The following is a 6,000-nucleotide window of genomic DNA, read 5'->3' as shown; positions in this document are numbered from 1 at the left end:
GTATGAATGGGAAAACTTTTGGGGATGCAAGTGCCGTCTCAACCCTTTCCAGGTTACGTGAATCCCTCTTTTCCAGGCAAAGCCAAACCGTGTTGTTATAGAATACGAGAAGCTAAACTATTCCTGCTACTGAACGGTACATGAGAATCATATGGGTCCTGAGGATTAGTGGATTCTGACTGCGAACAGCCAGGGAGAGTGCTCAAATGGGAACGGAACCACTAGAATTTAATGGTTTTCTTCTTGGGGTCATCAACCCTTAACTACGCCTACAGGAATTTAGATATTTAACGCTGAGATATTCTGCTCTGATTAAGACACTAAGGAAAGTCACAAGCTATAGGGAGTGATTTTTTCACTTGTAACAAAATAAAATCTACGGATTTTTTAAATTTTCATCTGTGTGTAGTTTGATCATTAAAATACAGTTTATATAATACATTTAAATTAACACAAATTAATAATTGAATAAGGTAAAACTTATCGAGTTATGCCCAATCTGGCCCTGAACAGCGACAATCTCCAGAAGAAACCACGCCACAGAACTGGCTTCTTTTCATCTCTCTCCCGCTCACTTAAGCATATTCATCTCTCTTCAGCATTTTAGTTCGTGGACTCAAGTCGGATTTATGCCGCGATCGATCTTCAGTTTTAGTGAGAATACCGAACAGGAAGCACCTGTAGCACTTCGGTTGCGTTTTGGTAGCTACAATGGTTTATCCTTGTCTAACAACTCGTTCCCTAACCCTTTGAACTGATTATCAAGTGTTGAATGATCGTTCCTGAACGATCTCTGTGAACCCTAGTGATCGTCGAAAAGGTGAAAAAAAAATGTGAACAAGTGCCCAAAATTTAATGAAAAAATCTTCAATTTCAAGTACACGATGAATAGTGCTAAGTGACGCATTTTAAGAATAGTTCAACTGTGAAACTACAAAGAGATCGATGATCTCTATCAGTAAAATGATTTAAAAGTGCTTTTTGATACAATTTCTCCAAGTTTTTCTCTCAGCATTGGATTATCTCTAATCTCTGGGATTATTTTTGGATTACACGTTGACGGATTTGGTGGAAGGTGAAAAAAAATTCAAAATACAGGTAAGACATCATCAATCATGAGAAATAGCGATCGTATCGAGATGAATGCCAAAAGATCGCATTAAAAAGCCATTATAAATTCGGTTGAAATGCGGGGGCGACAAATGGGAGGCTCGTTGTGCGACAACAACGTGTCAGAACTGAAATTTATTGATAATGAATTCACTCACTGTCTTCTCTGCTACCTCAGCAGAACCATCGTCTTATCTGCACCTACCTGTGTGACCGGGCCCGTGATCGTATGTGGCCCAAGTCATAGCAACAACACCCACATTCCACTGCACTGATCCCAGGTCCCAAGTGCTATGCCAAGTGTGCAAAAACATAACAATCTCTGAGCATTTCCTTTCGCGCGCGCGATTCAGCTAACCATGACTGTAACCGCCACTGTTGAGCCGCTTCTGGTGGGCTTCTGTATGGAGCTGTGAATTTTCATAATTAATTAAATGGTGGCAAAAAGAGAAGGAGAAGTGGTAAAGACGCTACTTTTTAGTCACTCTCTCACTCTGCTTTTTTTTCGTTAATGAATAATTAAACAGTTTGACTAGGCGGTTCACGAGCACCTCCGACATATGTGCACCATGGTGGGTGCTTTCCATGGAAGATGCTAATCCTCAGAAAGACACCTCCATGTGTACTCGGATTTTGTCGTGATTCCACAGAACTGTGCAAGAAATAGCTATACATCTTCAATAATACAGGGCATAGACTTTGACATACGCCGGTGGCACCTCTTATGACCGGCCACAGTCCCACTATTGGCCACTAGCCATTACTGGAAAATAGCGTATAAGGGAAGGTGGGGTAGTCTCACGTATGCAATTCTTTTGAAAATCAAGATTTTTAGGGCACAAAATAATTATTAGTTCATATTCGTTTAGCAAATAAGTCTTGAAAAAGTTTAGCTGCTTTAAGCTGCCCCATTCTCCACAACCAATAGTGTAAATTATTTTAACGTACAATGGTGCCATTCCAATGAAAAATGTAACGGAAATATCTTTGTCCTGAATAGTTATTTTTTGCACATGACTTTTCTCAAGTGCTCTGCATTATCGACTTTTCTTTGTGTATATTACTGTTTCGACTGTTTTTATCAGTTCTCGTCGTGTTTCAAAACGTCGTGTTTCGTCGCCCAATACAAATAAAAGTCGATTGTGTAAAATCGATTGGGAACAGTCATGAACTAAAAAAAATATTTAAGAGAAATATTTCCGTTTTTAATTTTTCATTGTAATAGCACCATAAGTACTTGCAGTATTTTATGTTTGTTATTTCCCGATTCACCTATTAAAACTATTCTCACAATTAAAGCCTACCAATTCGAAATCGAATTTCTAAATAAAACTTCGTATATCCCGTGCGTATAACCCTTATTCTGACCCAAGGAAGTTTTTGGTTATAATCCTAGATTAAAAAAAAAAATTATTCACCCCGTACGACAAGCTTAAAGAGTTATACCTTTGACTGTAAAAAGAAACGAAGTAATTCAGCCAAATTTAGCCATATTTAGCCAAATTCGAAAATATATACTCATGAAACTACTTCATTTCTTGAAGAGTAGGAAAGGTTTAGGGGGAAAAATAGTATCACATTTTTATCCTCTGAATTAACTTAATAGGGGATCTGTATAACCTTCCACCCCGTTATCTCTCCCTACTATTTAGAATTTAGAGTATATTCGAATCAATTTTTTAGGTCCTGATTTACTAAGTTTAATAAGTTTCATTTAAAAGTTCAATTTCGAACTGGAGGACTTTCCTTGACTGGCTCATATCTACGAAAAAAACAGAGTTCAAAACCTTAGCATTTGTACTGCAATTTTGCTTCTAAGGTAAAGTGCCCTCAAGTCGACCGGTTCCTCAATTCGATCGATAGAGTTATTTATTCGATTTATTTATATTTTCACTAATATTTAGCGTATGATCTAGGTGAATTATTCTATAAATAATACGAATCAGTGTTAATTTTATAGAAATTGACTATTAAAACATTCAAATATTGACCACCGGTCGAGTCGTGGAACCGTTCGCCTCGAGGGCACTTTACCTTATTTATAAAAGTTTGAAATTTGTTATTTTTTTTAGGTTGATCAGACTAAAGTTTCATTTTTTGACATAGATAGCCTTCATAACTCCTCCAAAATGTCCTAGTTTTAAAGGGATTTATAAGAAAAACTATTTAAAGAAAAAATAATAAAATATCTAAAAATATTTGAAAAATCTTCTTTGTAGAAATCAGAATAATTTTAACCAATTATTTTACAAAGATGCATTGGCAGGGGGAAGTAGTGCACCTTTGATTAGCGGGGTATCTTTAAGAAAAAAACATGCTTTCTCTCCTATTTTTAAAAGCATCAAGGCTTATTATAATGTTTTTTAGTTTTACAATGGTTTTGTATAACTAAATTATATAATATCATATTAAGGTCCTATTCCTATTAAAAATAAGAGGAAAACTAGAATAGACATCTGCTAAGTGTTTCCAAAATAAAATGAAATCCCCTGAACATGAAACGTTCTAGACTTTTCTGAAGAGCTAACTCTCCAGAAATTGTTTCGTATATTATTTCATAATAATCTGAATAAAAACATCACAAATTACGTTATTTCTATCGATACTATTTACACAGAATTTTTGAAAATTTCCAAAAAAAAGTTCTTGTACTCTACTACTAAAGATGTTTAGGGCAGAATCACATTGACAGTAAAATGCTCACCATCACCGTCAAAGCCCTCACCGTATTTCGTTAATTTACGCATTTTCATTGCAATTCTTACGCAAATTCTCAATTACCGTATTGCCTTATCTCATACTCGGTGGCTCTAGGTGAAAATAGTATAAGAAAATTGAATAAATAAAGCGAAAATGCGATAAACGGTGAGCAATAAAACTGTACGAAAAACTGTAGCAAAAAAATCCTACAGTTTTTTGTTTTGCTTACCGTTTATCGCATTTTCGCTTTATTTATTCAATTTTCTTATACTATTTTCACCTAGTGCCACCGAGTATGAGACAAGGTAATATCGTAATGGAAAATTTGCGTAAGAATTGCAATGAAAATGCGTAAATCAACGAAATACGGTGAGGGCTTTGACGGTGACGGTGCGCATTTTACTGTCAATGTGATTCTGCCCTTATGTCCAAATTTGGCAGTTTTAAAGAATTTTTAATATTTGTCTTAACATAAGATAAAGTGCCCTCGCTCGACCGGTTCCTCGTTTTGCCAAGTAGATTTATTTATTCAATTTTTTTTATATGTCCTATAATATTTTGCGTATGATCTAACATTAGTAGGTTAATTATTCCATGAATAATACGAACCAGTGACAAATTCATAGAAATTGGCGAAATTGACCATCAAGCATTCAAAAATTGACCCATGGCACCGGTTGAATCGGAGAACCCGGTCGAGTGAGGGTACTTTCTATGTAAGAAATTTGCTTCAATATTCCAAAATTGACGAAAACTTTTTTCAGAAGTGTGTAAAAGCTATAATTTAGAAATTTCTCATGATTTTTGAGAGCTCAAAAAATAAATAAAATACCCATTTATACAACCATATTTTGCCACAGGTTTCTTTATACAATAATTGAATTCGGAGCAAATAATCTTCCAGATGGACCCCTATTAAAAGAAATAATTGAATTATATTAAGGAAGGCAAGACAGTTTCACGCTTCAGAACTTTTTTTTCACTGATATTTAGACTAAATTATATGTAATTTATTAAAATTACTATTCACTTGTTTTATTAAATACTAAAAAATTAAATAATATTTCTTAATTATGGATCTACTAAAGGTATTTTTCTATTTTTGATACATTTTTAGCACAATTGCACTAGAGGGCGTGAGCCTTAGAAAAAACAAGAGCTAGAACTTTAATTTTAAATAAAAATAATAGCCTTATTTGAAACGTTAAAAATATCGAAATGTTAGAAAAATTGCAATATCAATTGCTTCACGTGTCTGTTGTTACTCCACAGCATCTAGGGACTTTTAAATCCAGCGTGATTGTAAGATTTTGAGTTAACAGTTCATTGTCGGCCATCTTAAGCTGCCTCATCACATTTTTTTCGCTCGATCTTTGCTTCGGAAGATTGAGTATTTTGTATATAGCATCGCAAAGAATCTCCACGCACAGTATCTGGTCTCGTCAGGTATTTTGTTCCACAAAATGTTCACAAAGTCTTTTTGTATTCTCTCGTTCTTCGTCATATCTGTGGCCTCTCTGTGCGCAATAATTCAATTAAAATTATGATCATAAGAGCTTTTTTTCTCTCCATCTTCTCCCTAATGCTGGTTGGGTACTTTTTTTTCTATTCTCCATCCAAAGATTCTTCTTTAAGTCGAAAGATCTCAAGTGAGAGAGGATACATAGCGCTAAAAACCATTGATTGCGGGTTAATATTTACTAACTTTTATGATTTATAAAATCAATTTCAAACAAAGATGCCGCAATGTCTGACGATGGTCATTTTAAAGACAACCATACGGCAAACTCCAGTTTTCAAATAGCCACTCAGAGATTATTTTTCTTTTGAGTGGCCCAGAGTGGAGGAAAAATCCCAAAGACTCAGCAGAAATCAATTCGGTGATGAAGCCATTTTTTTTTCTACAACAATTATTTGTTTAGTTCAATGCACACACCAGAGTGTTTTGGACCCAGAAAGACTAGGAAAAAAGCGACGTAGAAAGAAAAACAAATAAGGCAAATTATCCCAATCTTTTTCCTTTTTTTTCCACCAACTATCTTATGTTTTTCCAATCTCAATTGTAAATCTCCGAGAGAACTGAGTAACTAGCAAATCTTCAGAGTTGTTGCCTCATTTGGACATTTGTGTGAGTGATTCTCAGTGTATTTGACTCTTTTGGTACACGTAAATTAAATATTTACCGCTGGT

General features: G+C 34.9%; 1 protein-coding gene across 1 annotated transcript in view; it reads left to right on the top strand.

Annotated features, from left to right (window-relative positions):
• The first annotated feature begins 647 nt into the window (after positions 1-647).
• The window catches only part of LOC129808307 (protein bowel), a 44,229-nt gene continuing 38,876 nt past the window's right edge, over positions 648-6,000 (top strand). Inside the window, exon 1 of the mRNA XM_055858146.1 lies at positions 648-1,098. The gene's annotated coding sequence lies outside the window, so the exon portion shown is untranslated. The remainder of the gene's footprint in view (positions 1,099-6,000) is intronic.

Source organism: Phlebotomus papatasi, chromosome 3, assembly GCF_024763615.1.
Source record: "Phlebotomus papatasi isolate M1 chromosome 3, Ppap_2.1, whole genome shotgun sequence".
In the NCBI taxonomy this organism is placed as follows: domain Eukaryota; kingdom Metazoa; phylum Arthropoda; class Insecta; order Diptera; family Psychodidae; genus Phlebotomus; species Phlebotomus papatasi.
Note: the sequence above shows the minus strand (reverse complement) of the source record. Positions and strands in the feature narration are given on the sequence as shown.